We start from the raw sequence: 21,627 nt of genomic DNA, 5'->3' as shown, positions 1-21,627 counted from the left end.
ACTTATAGTACGTCATTAGTTTCAGATGTAGTGTTCAATATTTCATCCGTTGCATATAACACCCAGTACTCATCACATCATGTGCCCTCCTTAAGAGAGGAAGAGAGAATCTTAAATAGACTCTGCACTGACTGTGAGCCCTAGAGGGGCTCCCTTCATGACCCTGAGAGCATGACTGAGCTAAAAACCAAGAGTTGGACACTCAGCTAACTGAGCCACCCAGGCTCCCTTAAAGATTTTTTTTAAAAGCTTGTTCTTCTCTGGGCACCCAGGTGGCTCAGTTGTTAAGTGTCTGCCTGATCCCAGGGTCCTGAGATCGAGTCCTGAGTCAGACTCCCTGTTCAGCAAGGAGTCGGCTTCCCCTGCTCCTCCTCACTAATGCTCTCTGTCACTATCTCTGTCTCTCTCAAAGAAATAAAATCTTTTAAAAAAATTTAAAAAGTGTTCTCCTCTTATAAAATTACAAAAGGAAATGGGTCCATTACTTGTAGAAAAATATTCCTATTAATTTTAAGCCTGCTTTAGAAATATTCAAATGTATGCACTTATGCATTCACTCAAAACATTTTTTTCTAGATGTCTGTCAAACTATGCAAGTTTTGAAAGTAGCCTGAGACTCACGTTTAAGAAAGAAAATAACACAAAAACATGTGATGGAACCAGGCTACAATTATAAATTAACACAGGTGTAAAACATAAGATAATATAAAACAGTAATCTAAACAAAATATACATTTTCAGAAAATATACTGTAAAGGGCAGGTATCTAGGTCAACAGTGGACCATGTGAGGTTTAAGAAATCTGGGAAAGGAAATCTAGGATAAGGAGGTCATGAATTGCAAGATGGTGCATCTAAGGAAGGAAATATAAAACCAACATGTTATAATAGAGAAAAGAATGAAAGATCATTTAAGATAAAGATTCTACTAATTAATATGGAATCCCTCAAAATCAAGTTCTTAAGGAAAATTACCACTGGCCTCAGAGTAATTACATATTTCATCATGAATCAAGAGAGAATGTATTTTCATTACTTGGAATGTTGTAGGTATCCAGGACAATACAAAATAATAATGAAATAAACAACAAAATTTTAACCTGTTGAGTGTTCTAAAAGCTTTAGTAGATGAGGGTTCTTTACTATATTAGAGTCTAATCGTAGAAAAAAATGAGAAATGACTGTGTAGTCCTGGAGATTAAACATTAAAAGACATGAGACTAAATGTGAGAAATATCTTAGGACGATATGAAAATTAAGAAAGGAAATAAGGCTTCTGGCCAATAATGCACAATAACCAATCAAAGAAAGAACTACTAAGGCGAAGCATGCTGCTATCACTTTTGTGGACACACTAATATTGACTAAGCTAACACTAAATTTCTCCTAAGTAGCTGATGGCGAAATTACTTGTGATTCAAAGAAGTTTCCAGAAGAGGAACTAATAAAAACTCTGTTTCAATAGGAAGAAGTATAAAGATCTGAGGAAACATTCTCATTAGAGCCCAGAGAAAGGCAGCATATCTCAGGAAAAAAAATTCACTAATCCTAGCTTTGATCCATTTGAATAAAAGTACCACTATTTAAAACATTGATTTCTCAAATCCTACAAAAGTTGTTGCTCCCACAATCCTCTTTGTACAAAGCTTCTTTGAGGGCTCTTGATCCTCATTACCCCATCACCTCCATCGCCCAACCCCCAAAAGAATAATTACTTCGTCTTTGCTCTACCATGAATCTCTCTCTGTCATAACACAATTGCCCATTACTATATATTAACAACTAACAAATAACACTTGTAATAGACTGGAAACTCCTTAAGGCCAATGTTTGTTATATTCCATTTGCCTCACACAATACTAGCATCTACTGGGACGTAAAAACTTATGAAATGTAGAAGTTTAAAGTTGTTCTTGAATTAATACTAGCAGTTCATATATAGTTTGTTACATTCCTTCACAGTATTTTGGACTTTCTCTTCTTATCTCTTAACACATTTGTGAAATAATTACCAATTATAATAATTATTATATAACTTAGAATATTATATACGTAATTTATGTGTGTGTGTGTGTGTGTGTGTGTGTACGTATATATATATATATGGCCTGGGCTAACCACATAATTTGCAGGGTTCATTACAAAATGTAATTGTGAAAGTCCTTGTTCATAAAGCAGGGGGGAGGAAAAGTGCCATAAATTACAAAATACAAAGCTTTTCCCTTTCTTTTGAGTTTCTTATTTTAAACTGTCATGGTGCTTTTTACTTTCTATTTAATGTCATCCTAAGTAAAGAGCATTCAAATTTTAAATTGTTATAGATTTTACTGCTAATTTCATATTGCATAATGCCAGTTTTAAATGCAAATATAAAAAAATATAACTTTCATGCAGAATCATTGAAATTATACAATTTCTATTTGTAGCTTGCATATGCATATATATTTTGTTGCTGCTAGAACCAAGGATACTCTGCATAAAACTAATAACTATTTTGTTTCACTTCTTGATATGCACACACTACCAGCTCTCTATTGACAGCTTACCCAGGAGTAGGGAGGGACTGAAAGGAAAGGAACCATGGATTGCCTTATCTTTCTTTTTCCTCCTATTACACAGCAGCTTCTATAACATTTACCTTGTACTTGTTCTGAGTCTATACTCCAGTGCATTGTGAATGCAGTGGAGTTCTGTGTTGATGGGACATCACAAAAGCTATATAAAAAGGGATGGCAAGGAATGATGGTCATACATACTGTTCAACATTGTCTCTGCTCACGTGAATGATCTATTATCCATCAAACTCTGGTTACAAAACACAAGTTCTAAGGTAAAGCTTTTAAGAATTGAAGATACAACAACAGAGCATTAAATTACACACAGGCCCCTTCTGGGGGCAAAGCCTATTGACCTAAACAGCTGTAAACCCATGAAGCCTACACTGTATGGGGCCTCCTGATATTATTTAGATCACAACCCTAACCACAGAATGAGCTAACTAGTCAAACACAATGGGTTTGTTAATGTCACTAGCATTAGAGGGTAGGTGACTTAAGTATTGTCTTAAGTTGTAACTTGAAGACTTTGCCAATTACTTTTGTTTGAGTCCAAAACTAATGTGAACTTTCAAGCTGTGAAAGGAATGCTAATAAGCTAATTGCCAAAAATCTCGTAAATTTTAAACTTATATAGATGCTATTTGTGGAAATACTATCAGACAAAAGGCTCTGTTACAAAGATACCTCATATCTGAAGTTAAAAAAAAAAAAAGATTTTCAAGCTATGGGATGGCACTGCATTAGTAGATACTGAAAAGAAATTACTAGGTTGTAACCAGAATTTTTTAAAATAATGAAACGGATAAGACAAAAATAGAAAAGATCAGAGCGCTACACATACAGCAAAGATATGTCTAATTTTATGAAACTTTAGTTTCCGGTATATATATACCTATAATACATATATATACATACATATATATGTGTGTGTGTGTGTGTGAATTAAAGTAATATGCTGCAATGTAAGATGTATTTCCTCCTGTGGGTTATCATTTAAAAAGCCATTGTCATTAAAACCTGTGTCCTACATGGGGAGATGGAGAGGAGAAGGGAGTTGAGGGAAATTGGAAGGGGTGGTGAACCATGAGAGACCATGGATTCTGGAAAACAATCTGAGGGTTTTGAAGGGGCGGGGGATGGGAGGTTGGGGGAGCCAGGTGGTGAGTATTAAGGAGGGCACGTATGGGTGTGGTGCAAAAACAATGAATACTGTTACGCTGAAAAGAAATTTAAAAATGTGTCCTGAAATGAAGTCTATGGTTTCTAAACTCAGAAACCATCTTTTGATACTGTAACAAAGATTAATTTCAGAAAAGGAAGATCAAGTTCATGTAAATCATCCTGACAACTATTTTCCACAAAATGTTGCCTTTCCAAGCTCAGATCCCTGTAGATGATTATGTTCTCCAGGATCTGTAGATAATGTACTCAGCAATTCAAGCATTTGCAACATCCACCAGAGAGTGGGCATTTGGAATCAAAGAAAGAAACACACATGCGCGCACACACACACACACACACACACACACACACATACATACACACACATATTCCTTTCCATTACATGATTTAATCCTCACAGTAATCTCTAATGGATAATAGCAACCTTTTTTTACAGGCAAGGAAGACAAAACTCAGAGAATTTAAGTAATTTGCCCAGGCACATATCTTATTAGTGGCAAACAGGACTTGGAACCTAAGTTGTCTGTATCCAAGTTCAGCATTTAAGTCTCCTGAGGTGTTATAATCTTATAAAAAATGTTGAAAAGATTAAAATTAAAAGGGGAAATAACATAACTGATGCACAAAAATCAAGGTTTGATTGTGTTACAGTCTAGTGAAATATAATTTAATTTTAGACTCCATTTTCCCATTGAACCATACCGTAACTAATAGGCAATATTCTTTTGTGAATCAGAGCTTCAGCATTTGCATTTTCTTGTGGTTACATTATAAGAAATAATGTGCAATGTTTTGATTTCTTTGTACCCACAATCGAAGACATTCAAAAACAACAAAATTCCACCGAGGAGGAGGAAAAAATAAATCTTAGAGAATTTTGGAAAGAATAGTATCAACTTTTTATAGCAATCATAAGAAAATCATCTACATTCGTATCAAATATCAGGTTTCCAGCACAGGAAAAGAAAACTGCAGTACCTGCCATTTTAAATTACTCCCTGTCATGTTTTTATTCCTCCTCCTCCCCTGGGATGTTAACGTCTTGAAGAAATATGTGTGCACTTTGAAAATATTTCCTGAAGTCAGTGGATTCCATATGTTCCTAGGGAAACAAATTATTCACTCCGTGGGTCATTCCTGGTGACATTTAGATCTTCTAATCAGTACATTTAGGCCCTATGTACTTTATATTTTCAGAGCTCTCTTATGTAGACCTACACAGAACTCAAGAAATATTTTCATTGACTCAAACCCTCCCTTAATCTAAAAGAATACACATGAACACACACATACACTCTCTTTCATACACATTTACATATAAGAACACATTCACAAAGACACACAAATTCATGTACTTTAATTATACTGGACAATGGTTTAAGAAAAGTAAGACTGCTATTTCAAACTAAGTGATACAGTTCTAAATGCAAAGGAAGCATTAGAAATGTACACAAAAATATACTCAATTTCCTTAGTTCATAGAGTTGATCAGAAGAAAGGAGGCCAAAAAACAAGTTTTAAGAGATTGCCTTTGTTTGGTTTGTGTGTTGTTTTGTTTGCTTGTTTTACAAAAATAAAGATCAAGAATTAGAGTCTGACTTTTGCTTTCCTTTGGACCAAAAAGGAAAAATGAAAGTATAGTTCTTGAAATGTTTTCCTCATTTGATTTCAGGTTCTGCCTTTTTCCTGTTTTCTGAAATGTTCTTTAATGATTCCTCTCATTACTGACTCTGATGTTGGAGCTTTCCCAAACTATTTCATTGATCCTTTTCTTCATTATTTTTAGAAATTTCAATATTATCACAGGCTTCAATTGCCATCAATGTGCTATAGATTCCCCAAATATATTATTTTACTCATCTTATTGTACATATATTTGTTGATCATTTATAAGTCCAGAAACTTTGTGTCATTAGTTGGGACAAAATAATCGTGGTCAAAACCATCTTACAACTTAAAATCAAATACTGGACCCATATATTAAATATGTAAAAGAAAGAAAGAAAGGAAGAAAGAAAGAAAGAATGTAACCAAGTAACAACAGTTCCAGCAAGGAAAAAAAAAAAAAAAAATAGGGCACAAAGTAAGAGAATAAAGTAGGAAGAAGGGAAGTGACGTTTAAGTTGAGATCTAAAAATTAAGAAAGATCCAGTCTAACAAAGATCAAGGATAATAAATTTAAATAATTTGTAATATCTTTGATTTTAAGATGTATATAACTGAACTCTAATTTCCATACAAATCCAATTACCCTGCTTTTTCTCCCAGCTAATTCTGTCTTTGTATAGCATCACCATTCACCCAAGGTGACCACCTCAGAAGTCTCTCAAGAATCTTCCTTGTTCCTCACAATGTACATAAACCCTCACCAAATCCAATGAATTCCACTGCATGTAGGTGTTTAATAAGTGTTTTTGTTAATGAATAGTGACTCAATCAATAAACCACCTCCTAATGAAAAGTTTCTAAATGCACCATAAATCTATCTTAATAACAATAGAATGTGTTTCTTCTTGATTTAGAATGTATACTCTGCCTTTCAAAGGAACACAAACTACTTTTGTTGAACACATCACAATACTGAAGAAAGCAGGAGAGAAATCAGCCCCTATCTTGCCATTCAATCTCAGTCTAAAATAGTTTATTGACAAAGGGAAGGCCACATTTTTATTTTAGGAACTATCGCTCCTAAGGAAGAGCATCAAATAGGAGAAAATAATGCTTATCCTCTCCTCTCCACATATAGAATGCTCACAGATTTTTATTCCCACCCATATCTCTTCCATGTACCCCTTGTCTCTAGGCTTATATATCCAACTACCTACTCAGAATTTTCACGTTAACTTCTTAAACATGTATATCTCAAATGAACTAACTTCTGATATTCTCTCCCAAACCCTCCTCCTCCAACAGTCTTGATTACCTGTGTTATTAACAATTCCATCTTACCAGTTGCTCAAGACAAAAGCTTTGGAGTCATTCTTAACCCCTCTATTTTCCTTATATCCCACATTCAATTTTACACAAAATCTTGTCAGTTCTACCATCTATGTAGATTCAGAATCTGACCAGTTATCTCCATCCCCACCATTAAAAAAAAATTGTCTTAAATTAATATTGTTTCTCTCTCAGATTATTGCAAAATCTTCTTTCAATAGAGTTTCTGCTTCCATACTTACTCCCTTACAATCCTTTCTTAAAAGAGCAGTCAGAGAAATACTTTTTGCTCAAAACTCTTTGATGTCGCTTATCTTACTGGGGTAAAAGGCCCAATCCATACAGAAGCCCAATGTGACGTGCCTAGTTGCGGCTCTTCCTCGAGACATACTCATCTTCCAGTACTCCCCCTTCACTCCCTTTCTTCTTATCATTTTTTTGTTACTTCCTGAGTACTCTAGGTAAGCATTTCCCTCAGTGCTTTTGTAATGAGACTGCTGTCAGATCCCGGAAAATGATCCTGGATCCACCTCTTCTACCCCACCTCACAGCTAAACCTTTATCTCCTTAATTAGTCCTCCTCTGGCTCCCTGCTTAAAATTACAAACCCCTCCCTGTCTCACACTTCCTGTTCCCCCTGCCATACTTGATCTCCACAGCGTTTTCAAAGTCTAAAATTCTATGTAATTGTGGGATTTTTTCTTTGTTGACTGTTTCTACTAACTGAAATGTCAATTCTCTGAAGGCAATATATTTTGCCTTCTTTACTGCTATTTCACCAGGGACACACAGTAATGTAAAAAATTTAAAGGAACAACCAAAAAGAATAAATGAAAAAATGAAAAATGTGTATTTATATGTTGGGAATTAGCTTGGAATGAAGATGGGAGATTGGGTCAATACTTGCAAATTAAAAAGAAACCCGTCCTCTTTTATGAGAAGAGATTTTTCTACTCTAAATAGAGTTTAACCAAATTTAAATTGGGGGTGTGGTAGAAAGAGAGAAGTGGGAGGCAAATTAAGGATGGGCTTGCTATGGAGGGGTAGATAAAGGGAGAAGCGGGCATTGTGACTAATCTGGATGTCTGGTTTTTGGAAATTGAGGCGTTTGCCCTCAACTATTTCCAAATCTCTGGCTATTAGGTTCTAGGACTCTGCAAAGAAGGTAGATACCACCAAGCATAAAGATAAAAATACTTACTAAAAATTAGACTAACACTATCTCTAAATTCCCTGGAAGCTAAGGCAAATAGCAAAACAGGGTTGAGTTAAATGTGCATTTGTTTATGTGTTTGTTTTGCCAAGGAAAGCATGCAATTCACTTGAAAAAGACAAATTTATCTTACAACTGAACAGTTAACAATTGACTTAGAATCTCTAACAAGGACCTACGGATAAGAGAGTGAACAACATCTTAAAACATAATTTAATGAGATTGAGATATAGATATAGATATATAATGTATACACACATACACATAAATATGTATATATTTATAAAAACTCTATGATATTTTATAGGCTGTCTCTAAATCCAAAGGACATAGCATTAAATGAACATATGTGGAGCCCCACAGGATATATACAAATGTACCTTGCATGTTTATGTTAATACCAATCCAATCTTTAGCATTCAGCTCCATATATCCCTCCCTTAGCAACATACTTATGACTTCTCTTTACCATCTTAAACAATTACATAGCACACAAAATTACCAAATAAAAGGAGTACGGGTGGAGGTGTCACAAATTGGTTGGTACTTCTGGAGGAAAGTTTGTTGAAGTTCTATCACACCTTTTAATATATTTTTAGAAAACTAAAATCAAATGTCCAGAAATGATTTTGAAGTCGTGTTCCTAAACTGATCATTTTCTTTGCCTCCCTCAACCAGAAGTGATTGCTTTGTGTTACTTTGTTCAGATCACTGACACCTGCTATATGTAGAAACTCTGAGACTTTAAATCTTTTTTGTTTCTAGCTTTATTGAGGAATTACTGGCAATTGGAATTGTACAGACTTAAAGTACAGCCTGATAATCTGATGTAAATATACACTGTAAAATAATTATCAATGAAAATAATTAACACATGCATATCTCACATAGTTAACTCTGTCTGTGTGAGAAATGAGAATACTTAAGATCTACTTTCAGCAAATTTCAATTATATAATACTGTATTGCAAACTATAGTCAGCATGCTATATATAAATTAGATCTTAGAACTCATTTATCTTGTAACTTGAAATTTCCTGTAACCTCTTATAACCTGAATATCTTGTAACCTTTCAATTTACATTGCCCTAATTTTCCCGCTTCTCAGCTCCTTGCAACCATCATTCTATGATTTCCTTCGATTATATCAATTTTTTTCATCCCACATTCAATGATACCACTTAGTAGTATTCATTCTTCTCTGTCTGGCTTATTTCACTTAGCCTAATGCCCTCCGGTTTCATCCATGTTGTCACAAACAGCAGAATTTCCTTGTTTCTTATGGCTGAATAATAATTTTATTGTACATATTCACACAAAATTTTCTTTATCCATTCAACCACTGAAGGACAATAATAAATAAATAATAAATAAGTTGTTTCTGTATCTTGGCTATGTGACTAATGTTGCAATAAGGATGGGAGTACAGCTATGTCTTTGAAATAATTGGTTTAATTTCCTTAGGATATAGACCCAGGAGTGGAATTGCTGGGTCATATGGTAGTTCTATTATTAATTTTTTTAGGATATCCTTACTGTTTTCCATAGTAGCTATACCAGTAAGCACTCCCACTGATGTGGGAATGTTTTCCTCCACATCTTTGCCAACATTTGTTATCTCTTGCCCTTTTTGATAACAGCCATCCTCACAGGTGTAAGGTGATAATCTCATTGTGGTTTTGATTTGCATTTCCCTGATGAGGGGTGATATTAAGCACCTTTTCATAGATCTACTGGCCATTTGTATGCCTTCTTTGAAAAAAAAAAAAGTCTCTTCAAGCCCTTAGCTCATTTTTAATCATATTATTTGGTTTTTGGCTATTCAGTTGTATGAGTTCCACATATATTTTGGATATTAACCCCTTATCAGATATATGGTTTGCAAATACTTTCTCCAATCCTGTAAATTCTCTTTTTGTCTTATGGATTGTTTCCTTTGTTGTGCAGAAGCTTTTTAGTTTGATGTTGTCCCATTTGTGTATTTTAGTTTTTGTTGCCTATACCTTTGGCATCATATCCAAAAATATCATTGACAAGACCAATGTCAAAGAACTTTTTTCTATGTTTTCTTCTAGGTTTATGGTTTCAGGTCTTACACTCAAGTCTTTAATCCATTTTCAGTTAACTTTTGTGAGTGGTGTAAGATGGGTATCCAGTTTCATTTTTAGGCATGTGGATAACCAGTTTTCCCAACACCATTTATTAAAGATACTACCCTTTCTCCATTTTTTGGTTCTTTTCTTTTTTTTTTTTTTTTTTTTTTTTTTTTCAATTTGACAGACAGAGATCACAAGTAGGCAGAGAGGCAGGCTGAGAGAGGAGAAAGCAGGCTCCCTGCGGAGCAGACAGCCCCAGGTGGGGCTTGATCCCAGGGTCCTGGGATCATGACCTGAGCCAAAAGCAGAGGCTTTAACCCACTGAGCCACCCAGGCTCCCCTCCATTTTTTGTTCTTGACACCCTTGTCAAACAGTGGCTGACTGTATGTTCATAGATTTACTTCTAGCCTCTCTATTTTGTTCCACTGGTATATGTGTATATTGTTATGCTAGTGACACAATGTTTTGTTTACTAAAACTTTGTAATACAATTTGAAATCAGAAAGTGATGCCACCAGCTTTGTTATTCTTTTTCAGGATGGCTTTGGCTACCTAGAATCTTTGTGATCCCATATGAATTTTAGAGTAGTTTCTTCTATCTCTGTGAAAATATACCATTAGAATTTTGATAGGGATTGCATTGATTCTATAGATTGACTTGGGTAATATAAGACTTTTAATTTCCTAATACAGTCCGTACTCATTATTCACAAATTCTGCATTTGCAAATTTGCTTATTCACTTGAATTTATTTATATTCCCTAAATCAGTATCTATCTGCATTGCTTTCTCAATCATTCATAGAGAGTACAGAACAATGAAAAAATTGAGTCTCTAGTTGGCATATCTCCTAACTGAGGTTAAACAAGGAGATGCCCTGTCTTCTTATTTTAGCTCTCATACTGTAAATCAGTACTTTTTCACTTCCATTTAATACCTTTTTAAAATTTTGTGCATTTGGTTGGTGATTTTGCCATTTTATTTTAGTTTAGTTTAGTTTTTACTTAAATCCCAGTTAGTTAACATACGGTGTGATATTAGTTTCAGGTATACAATTTAGTGATTCAACTTTCAAACAACATCCCGTGTTCCCTGCAGCAAGTGCTCTCTTCAATCCCCATCGTCCATCTAACCTTTCCTCCCACCCATCTCCCCTCTGGCAACCACCAAAATAAATTCCAAGTGAAGTGAAGACTTAAATATGAGACAGAATTTTGCCATTTCAAATAATCACCAAGTGCAGTATCGATGTGCTGCTTAGTCTTTCTATGTGCGAGGGACTGATGTGCATTAACGAAGAAAGTGTGTGCACTGGATAAGCTTTTTTCAGGCATAATTTGTCATGAGAGTGCTGTTGACCATGAGTTCAATGTTAGTAATCAAGAATATCTATTAATTTGGGTGTCTTCAAGCGGAAACGTGAATAAAATGAGGTTCTATATTGATCAGTTGTCAAAAATATTGTGACCAGAGGAACCTAACACTGTATTTCCCTTAGCAGCAATGTTCAGTATTTGTTAATTCAGTGTTTGCCATGACTTTATAGAACATAACTGCCATGAATAATGAGAATAAATATATACAGTCAAAGTATGAAATACAAGCTTTGGAAGAAACTTTTGAATGTAAAGCTTATAAAATGTCACCAGGGCTACCTTGCTAGATACAGTCTAGTTAAAAGAGTTTATAAAATAGCTACGTGTGTCCATGCTGCTAATCATGGATGCTTCTAAGGAATCGAAAAGAACATGTGTATAACTCCTCCCTTGATCTTGGCACTCCCTTCCATCGGGCAGCATGATAGAGGGGTATCTTTCTAAGCAAAAGTTGCAATCCTCCTTGGCAATTACATCTTTGATCAAGAATGACAATACTAAGCCACCAGTAAAAATATATTACGTGTAATTCTTCAGGCATTAGCTCTGCTAGTGTAACTGGAAACTTGAGAGATTTTTCTTCATTTGTTTCTATTTTCAGGGTTTTTGGAAAGGGAAGAGGACTTGAATTCAGAAGATTTATGTTTGGAATCTCTCCTCCACCACTTTCTAACTATAGTTATTCTATTAATCTGAGTCTCTCTCTCTTTTTTTAAATCTGAGTCTCTTTATGCAATATAGAGCAATATCATTGTCACAAGCCTATTGTCCACATAAGAGGAAATTATATGAGAGGATTCTGAGAACTATAAGGGTTATGTAATCATGCCATATCCAATCAAATCTAATCTAATGAAATACTTATGTCATAGTCCTAGCCAAAGGTCTAGCTTTGGTCTTCATCATTCCTGATTTGGCTAAAACATTTTACTCTATGATTAACTTCTTTCTGAAACAATCTCCCTTGTTTTTTAAGAGACTGCATCATCTCATTTTTATTTCACCCTTTTATCATTGTACTTTCTTGGCCTGTTCTGGAAAAATCATGATTTGGGGAAGGAAGAAGGATAAGGGGAAGAACAAAACTTCTGAGTCAGAAAACCCAAGTTCAAATGAGGCTCCTCTGGTATAGAACCTTATACAAGTTACTCTTTTGTTTCTACCTTTCTTCATTTGCAAATTTATACTAAAAAATATGTATCTTATAGGATTCTTCTGAGTGTTAGAGAGGTAAAAGAGATGATTATGTTCCCTATGAGATGACTAAGCTGAATCACGCCCTGTGCTATATTCTGGTTTATCTCGGTCACTACTAGCAGGCCAGCCTCCCTGTGCATTAATTGGATTCCTACTCTAATTTGGATCTGTACATCCCCTAGTCTAACTAAGCTTCCACATCTTGTCAACACTCAACTCTTGTACTGTGCCCTCTGACACTGCTGGTTTGTCACCATCAATAAACTCAGTATGCTCAACCTCCTCTCTATTAGTTCTCTTCACCATCAGATCCAGCTTACCTTGCATGCCTCTCAATTAATGGCTTTTTCTTCCACTCATGGGGAGGAATTAAATATTCTCTCTGCCCTGTATTGCTTCTTCCAACTTCCCCAAATGTGATAGCTACTTCCAAGTACATGTTATCAGACTCTGATATGTGATAATCCCTCCTTGTTGCAAATGTCTATCATCTTCCAGGTCACTCCCTCTCATTTAGTGACTACTTTATCATCTTTCTCTTTACCACTATATTATGTTGGGTGATTTCAATACCTACTTAACACTTGGGTACTTAGTTCATTGACCTTCCACACATTCCATGTTATTCCTGTGCTGTAACCTTGAACCACGCTAAACTATCTAATGTTTCCCAAATATGCCATATGCCTTCCAGTCTCAGAATATTTGCTTAAGCTCTGTTTATGGAGCACATCTTTTTTCATCTCTAACCAATTTCTACTTATCGTTCACTGCTGCCCTAAATGTCATTTTTCCGTATGTAGTCTTTCTTGAACATTTAATTGGCTGTGAACGTTCCTTTCTTAAAATCCTGTGTCATAATTATTAGAGTTAGCCTTTAATTATACTCTTCTGCATTCTTGCCTTATCCTATGCCCTATGCAGATGCTTATTATTACTATGGTAAGCTTTTAGATGGCAGCAGGAGCTACATTTTACCAACAGTGGCCTTCCTTGATAAATCCAATACAGCCATTTTTAAAATATATGCTCAAAAATCCATGTTTAATTAAAGAATTATAACTACAATATTATTAATAATTAAAATGTGCTTAATCTTAGGGTGCCTGGGTGGCTCAGTCAGGTAAGCATTGCGATCTTGATTTTGACTTCAGTCTGCTCTCAGGGTCTTGAGGTAGAGCCCTGTATTGGGCTCCACACTCAGCAGGGAGTCTGATTGAGATACTCTCTCTCCCTCTCCCACTGTCCCCACAATACTCCCATCTGTAATACAAATAAATAAATCTTTCAAAAAAAGTTTTTAAGGGGCGCCTGGGTGGCTCAGTGGGTTTAAAAAGCCTCTGCCTTCAGCTCAGGTCATGATCTCAGGGTCCTGGGATCGAGCCCCACGTTGGGCTCTCTGCTCAGTGGGGAGCCTGCTTCCCTTCCTCTCTCTCTGCCTGCCTCTCTGCCTACTTGTGGTATCTGTCTGTCAAATAAATAAAATGTTTTTAATCTCAATAGACTGCTGGTTTCCATAAAGAATATGGTGTCAGGCAAAGGGCTAGAATAGCATCTTTTTTGGATTCTGAGTGCTACAACAGTGCTTTTAATTCAATCAATTTTTGTTAAATTGATAGATTCTGTTCTGTTTTTTTGGTCAGAGTTTTCCATGCTTAGCACCTTTGAGGTGAGATATGTCCACACAAGAGGGAAATAATCTGCAAAAGTCTTATATGAAAACAATAATCCTGAGTAAAAGTGGTGACAATTCTCTAAGTCATAATTCAAAACCTTGACTAATTAAAAGAATCATCTGCAAAATATTGGAAAAAATATAAATGCCTAAATGGCATCCCCACACACAAATTAGAATTTCTGCAAGTGAAACCAGCCACTTGATTTATACTTTGGGGATGAGATCAATTTTGGAAATTAGGTATGGCCCAGAGCTGGGTCCCTTTCTTACCAGCATATTTGACCTCTAAATGCCATCCAAAGTGATTATGTATATATATATTTTAAATTTTTTAAATTAAACTTTTAAAATCTGAGTGTGTGTCATCTATGCATTGAATAAGAATCTAGGAAATATAATTGAGACAGAATAGTTGGACAAATCTATAAGTCAGTGATTATTACAGGTAAGTATTTTAAAGGTGGATAATTTAATATGGACCTACTTCATTTAAAATATATTTATATAATATTTATAATACATTTTTGGTATATGAAAAAAGAATTTCCAAGTTAGTGTGTTTTCTAAGATTGGCAAATACAAAAAAAAATAATAAAAAACCCTAAGAAATGTTAGTTCATATGTATTTGATACTGCCTGTTCTTGGCTTGTATAATTGTGTTATATAAATAGGTCCAAACCAAGTCAAGAGAGTTTAGCAATGTAAAAGTACCATGAGAGCTCAGAAAGATCATATAAAGTCACAAAACATAGCCAACTGAACTTTGTCAATTGTGGGGTTAATCACAGTGGAATAACACTTTTACTTAGCTAATCCATGTCGCTTCCATTTTCAGAGAAAACTGATAAGCCACACCTTGTTCTCAGAAAAGATTTAATAACTAAGAACTGGAATGAGACTGAAAAGCCAAGTTGTATTTCTCATATTAAAATTAAAAGCATAGAACAAGGGGCAAAAACACTAGGGTTTGTTGAATCAACTGTCTAAATTCTTGTATTAATTCTACCACTGAATTGCTCTAGGGAAAACAAAAGCTCTCTTTTTAAATACGCCTGTTTTAAATAGTGGCAATATTATTTATCTAAATAGTAATTAATAATAACAATTAAGGACAAGGGTGAACTCGTGCTTCATATGTGGTAGGCATAGAGAACTCCGACCTACAAAACAGACCAGAAATCATTCATTCAACAAAAATAATCTGAGCATCAAAGCACCACAAGAGGCACTCAGAAGAAAAAAAAAAAAGAAAGAAAAGACTACCCCTAGCACTTTAGATTCATGATCTAACACAGAAGGAAGAAATATTAAGAGATAAAAAATGAATATATCTATAAGCCATCTATGGTATAATCATCTGACATGAGATGAGTTCTTGGCAGGCTTTTGTAGCCGTAAGAAACTTTAAGGAAGGGACGCCTGGGTGGCTCAGTTGGTTAAGCAGCTGCCTTTGGCTCAGGTCATGGTCCCGGTGTCCTGGGATCGAGTCCCACATCAGGCTCCTTGCTTGGCGGGGAACCTGCTTCTTCCTCTGCCTCTGCCTGCCATTCTGTCTGCCTGTGCTCGCTCTCTCTCCCTTTCTCTCTGACAAATAAATAAATTAAAAAAAAAAAGAAAGAAAGAAACTTTAAGGAAGAAAATTTAGTTGGGCTTGAATAATAAATGGAGAGATGATGAGCTGTGGAAAGCATGCTAAGTTGTGTTCAGAAATAATAAACACCATTTTTTGGAAATCACAAGACTTTGGGTCAATTGAGATCTTTGAAAGCTGGTTAACCATTTTGTACCTCAGGTTTCTCATCTGAGAAATGGGAACAACAGTAATACCTACCTATGTTTTATAATTATGGGAAGAATCAAATGAAATAATGCCAGCAGAAGTGATCTGGAAACTGCAAAATGCCATGAATATGATACAGTCTTAAATATGTTAATAAAAAATAATAACTCATCACACACACAAAAAAAGTACACTTTCAGTTCGGAAAATGATGTAAGTGAAGACCCAGAGGCCCCTGGTGTGTGGACAACTCGCCTTATTTGTTCATTGCTGGTGAAGCAGAGTTTTTAAATGGGCCCTTTAGGGGTGTCTGGATGTCAGTAAAACATCATGCTCAGCGTAGGAATCTGCTTAAGATTCTCTCTCCCTTTCCCTCTGCCCCTCCCTCTCACACACATACACACACACACTCTCTCTCTCTATATATATATATCTCACTCTCTCAAATAAGTATATAAATCTTTTTTAAAAAAAAATTTTTTTTAAAAAATGGGTACTTTGGTACTTCCCATACCTGATCTTCCTACTTCCTTTACTTTCTCCCTGAATGACTCATCTTCACACTTCTTTTATTTAAAAATGCATCCTTAATTCAGTAACTACATCATATTTAATTTTGCAAAAAAGTTCCTCATCTGAATCTTTGCCTATTCTGTGAAAAGGACTAACAGGGTTAGACATTAAATGAGAAATGATTCAAATGGAAAATTCAGGTAATATTACTTCTTTTTTTTTACTCCAGGGTAATAAAATACCCAGAGTTGTGTTTCAGGAATTTGTGTTCTGCAACAAAATTTTAATAATAAATCATATCTACAAAATTATGGAATTAAAAAAATTTCATGAGAATCTACCCTAATCCTTGCATTTTACAGAGGAAATAGCCAGGCTACAGAAACATTAAGGCAATAAAGTATTCAGTAAACACATGGGCTTTGGAATGAGACTGTCAAGACTAAATTTAACTTTTAATAGCAATGGCTTCTGTGTGATTCTCTGATTCTCAGTCAACTCCTCTGTAAGATGGAGATAATTACAGTACATATCTGGTAGAGTAATTGAGATGGTTAAATAATCTAAAGTATATAAAGCCCTTACCACAATACCTGACCTGGAGTAGCTGCTCAATAAAAGTTGTTATTATTACTACTGTCAGCCACAGCCTTGTTATCCAGGCCTAGGGAGAGGTTACACTCAAACTGAGGTCTCGTGAATCCTATTTCAGTATTCTTTCACTTTAGTTTCAAGGTATTGCACAAAATTTTAAGTAAATGCTACTGCGCACGAGAAGGGTTTGAAGAATGCCTTCAACACTGGAGAGTCTGTTTTCATGAACCTCACCATATATGTGCTTTCTGTAAGCCTGCTCTTCCACAGCCAATTAGGATGAATGTCCTGATGAAAAGGCAATGGTACTTCTTCATCACAAGTGCAAATAGCACGATTACAGGGCTGATACGATTAAATACACAATCTTTTGAAAATAAATTGAAGCTGACATTTTTCACTAGCCTGGATGTCTGTGGCACAGTGGTTCCCTAATCCTCCCATAGCCTTCACATGGTAACAATGATAACTCTCTTGGCTCAGTGCTATACAGTTTTTAGAAAAGCCTTCACTCACATCTTCCCATGTGATTCACACACGCGGCTGTGCATTAGAAAGACAAGGTATTACGACCTCGTTTTGTAGATGAGGACAATAAAGCTAAGGAGTGACATACTTGAGGTGACCCAGTTGGTAAGCAGTGAGCCTGTCTACTCAAACCCAGATATTCTGTCTTCAAGTGCACATGAAGTGCATATGTGTTCTTCCTGCTTCAGAAAGCACAGTGCCCTCAGCTTGATTACTTACAACATAGAGTGATTTTTATCTTCAGATCAGGTTCAAATACAAAAGAATTCTTAGAGTAACTGAAATGCACTGCCATCTTATGAAATAAGTTGGTAAACCTACAGAAACATCAGTCTGGTTTTCTGGAGGGTCAGTAGTTGCTCTGCTGCCAGGGAGAATTAGGTACCTATGAAGTTAGAGCTGAGAATCTTTGTGCTTAGAAGCATACGAAGTAAACTTGCCGGTGGTAAAAGAAGAAACCTGACAGAGCAAGCAAGCAATGGTCATCTTTCTAAGTTGTTAGCAAGACTTCTGTGCAACATCTGATTCTGCAATCTGTCATTGCTCAAAGCCAAGAAATGAAGAGATAGTGGGAGTCAAGTTCTTTGTAGAAAGCAGTGCAGTTGTTGGGGGCTTTGTTCCCTTCCTTTTGCCAAATGGGATGGGACTCTGGCAGCAACACTTTGAATAAATCCTAAAAACAGTTCTAAGGGCCAAGAAATTACTTCATAAGGGAGAGGGAGGGAGAAAGGGAAGGAGGCGCTGGATCCCTGGAGCAATCAATTTCTGTGCTGGACTATGAGACCTGATTATCTTTATCTGATTTTTCCAACTTCAAATGCTATTGATCACAAAATACCCCGCATCTTAAAGATCTGTGACTCACTTTTGAACCTGGTGACCTGTTTCTACGTACTGGTTGTTCAATTTCAATTTCCCCGCAAGTAATTCAGCATGTGTTAGCTCCACATTCCCTAAGAGTACTATCTTGTCTTTTGTTAAGTAGCACTGGCTTTATTTTTTAATTCCTCAATTCTAATTCACCTTTGAATATCCAGATAAAATAATCACAGAATATTATAGGGGGAAAATGTTGAATTTAGTATAGGGAGACTTGAATTGAGGTCCTGGCTTTGTTATTCATTAAAAGTACAGGTGTATTAAGCTTGATTGTATCAGGCTATTTTTACTCCTCAGGAGCTCAGTTTTCTTCTTTGTTCAAAAAAAAATGTTTATTTCTAATTTCTAAGCCTTTAATAGTTTCTATAATTCTATGATCTTCTGACTTCCAAACAATCCTCAGGAATTCTTATGTTGCCAAACTGAGGTAGTATTTCTTTTCTTTTTTTTTTTTTTTAAAGATTTTATTTTATTTATTTGTCATAGAGAGAGAAGCAAGAGCAAGCACAGGCAGACAGAATGGCAGGCAGAGGCAGAGGGAGAAGCAGGCTCCCTGCCAAGCAGGGAGCCCGATATGGGACTCAATCCCAGGACGCTGGGATCATGACCTGAGCCGAAGGCAGCGGCTTAACCAACTGAGCCACCCAGGCGTCCCTGAGGTAGTATTTCTAAGTATAATCTCTCCTTGCACTCTGAAAGGAGAGTAAAAGGATCTAGAGTCTACAGAACATATAGCTAAAGCCATGTTTTGTTTCAAAGTATTCCAATCCAGGTGAATCAAATAAACAGAAACAAAGTCAATGAATATGTTATGTATATGTTCATATCTTGTTTTAACTCACAACTAGGAAGAATGTATAAAACAATAAGGAAAATTACAATATAAAAAAATTAAAATAAGAAAATTGTGAATAGAACAGAAGGTCAAGACCATAAGGAAAGGCAGAACAAAAACATATATAGCTTGATAAAGTCTATATTGTCATTAACATTGACATTCATGTCCATCCTCACACTGTGTTCCCCATGCTTAAAGATCACACGTTTTTCTATGAGGTAGTGAAACTATATTTATTATATTCAAAGTCATATATTTTCAAGTATTTCTTGTCTTTTCTTACAAAAAATATATCTCAATCAAGAAAAGCCCGTCATGCCATGTATTTCTTAGGTCTTTCTTAGATCATACTTAACGATTGGACAATTCTACATAGCTTGTGAAAATAATGTATTCTCTATACCTTTTAATGTATATATATCTAATCCACACTGAAAAAGATTTTACATCCAAGGTCTGGATCTTTACTAAGTTGTTTTTAAAAATATAACTCCCAAATGTACATTACTGTTTGATTCTTTTGACTGTACTAACAATCCAGAAGATACAAATCAAGTAAAAGCTTGATGGCCATCTGGTGGAGATCTTACAGAAGGTGTTCATACTTTGGGCAGGGTCTGGCTTCTTTTCATAAAAGTTGGTGAAAACTTGGTGTGAACTTCAACCCTGTGGACCAGTTCTCAGGCATCATAAGATAGAATCGAGGAGGCCTGGCTGGATCAGATATGTTTTGCAGAGCACTGGACAACAGATGTAAGCCAAGGAGTAAGCACTAGTATTATCTCAGGGACTACCAGTCACTACCAAAGGAGTATTATAAAACAGAATACTCAAGAAGCAAATGTAATGATACAGGAAAGAAAGCAAAAAGTCAGGAACTAAAGGAATCATGAACTGGTCAGAAATCAGAGTGGAAGACAGGATAATAGTGAAATATTTATGATATTGCTATCTTGGCTGTGAATGAAGGAAGCAAGGATGCCAAATTCCTTTTTTTTTTTTTTAATATTGAATGATAGGTAGATTAGTCAGCTTAAAGGAGGATTCAGTTGTCTGTTTGCCACTGTAGCTATCCAGTAGAGATGACAAAAATGTCAAATCCTCTTAAGATGTTCTAGACTGTCTGAGGTCACCTTGGTACCATTTTTCTGGGAAAATAAAAGGAAAAGGCATCTCAGACCCTTCAATAATTTAAGTGTAGATTATCTACAGAGGTATAGCCATTTTTGTCAAATTTTGTTTCCAGAGACAGTTCGTACATCTCTTCCATTTTTCCACATCTTGGGCACAGAGGCACTTTCTATAATTTTTCCAGACTATCTTTTCATGGGGGTTTGTAAAACGAAGAACCTTGAAAGATGAAGACCATGTTTCCCAAAGCAAAGGGTAAGTTTGCCTACTGTCTTGTATAATAAAATGCATGTTTATCGTCAGAGTAAAAGACAGTTACAGTAAATAGTTACACGTATTATAAAAGATTCAGGTTCCCTAATCTCAAGATACCTCTAGTTTAACACCAGCTGCTACAAGGACAGGCATTACCCAATCTTTGCACTGTTTTGTGGGAACTGAGGTTTGGGAAACGAGCGCAAGAAAATGCTGATACTCTGACTACTCCCTGCACACACACACACACACACACACACACACACACACACACACACTTTATCATCTCCGCTCTCTTACTGAAGATTTGGCTTTCATGATGATAGGCTGTTTTGGGAGCTTTCCCTTTCCCAAAACCTTATAGTAGTTTGATCATACCGTATCTATGATAGGAGTGGCTCCAGTCTTGTTTTTGGCAGCATTAACCTGTGTCTGCTCACTGACCAAGGTCCACATTTATCCAGGTTGACAGTTGGGCAGAAGCTCTGGTTCCTCTTAAAGTAGTTATGCCTCATACCAGTTCTACCAGAGCAATCTGAGGGATATTTGTCAAAGTCGATTCTGGGGTAATGCATGCCACCAGCATTACCTCAGCATCCTGGCTTCTTCTGGTGCTTGCCAGTGTCCCTGCGTCCTTGGCTCACATGACCCCAAAGTTTCTGGATCTTCTTCAGTCCGGATGGCATGTTGGCAGTCCAAACAAAAGCATTTAATTCATTTTTTAGTGTTATCAGCCTTTTATGTAGATTGGGGCAGTCACCTTGGAATACGGTTTGAGAAAGATGCAAGTGGAGAGGATGAAGGGTCATGATATGTAAATGTGAAAGAAACAAGATGTAGGTATTTAAGTTGAATGTCAGGCAAATGGGCAA

The 21,627-nt window shown here is 35.9% G+C and overlaps 1 protein-coding gene and 1 pseudogene across 4 annotated transcripts in view; both read right to left on the bottom strand.

The window, feature by feature from the left end:
* LOC309864677 (uncharacterized protein) overlaps positions 1-21,627 on the bottom strand; it is a 69,364-nt gene that overhangs the window by 18,713 nt on the left and 29,024 nt on the right. The gene's annotated exons all lie outside the window — the stretch shown is intronic.
* On the bottom strand, positions 15,343-21,441 carry LOC309865139 (large ribosomal subunit protein uL15 pseudogene; annotated as a pseudogene). The gene is made up of 2 exons: positions 21,034-21,441; positions 15,343-15,397 (listed from the first exon to the last, which is right to left on the bottom strand). The product of its transcript is annotated as a large ribosomal subunit protein uL15 pseudogene (transcript).

The sequence above is a fragment of the Mustela nivalis genome (assembly GCF_964662115.1).
Source record: "Mustela nivalis genome assembly, chromosome: 5".
NCBI classification, from domain to species: Eukaryota; Metazoa; Chordata; class Mammalia; order Carnivora; family Mustelidae; genus Mustela; species Mustela nivalis.
The sequence above is the reverse complement of the archived record's forward strand: the minus strand, read 5'-3'. Positions and strand labels throughout refer to the sequence as shown.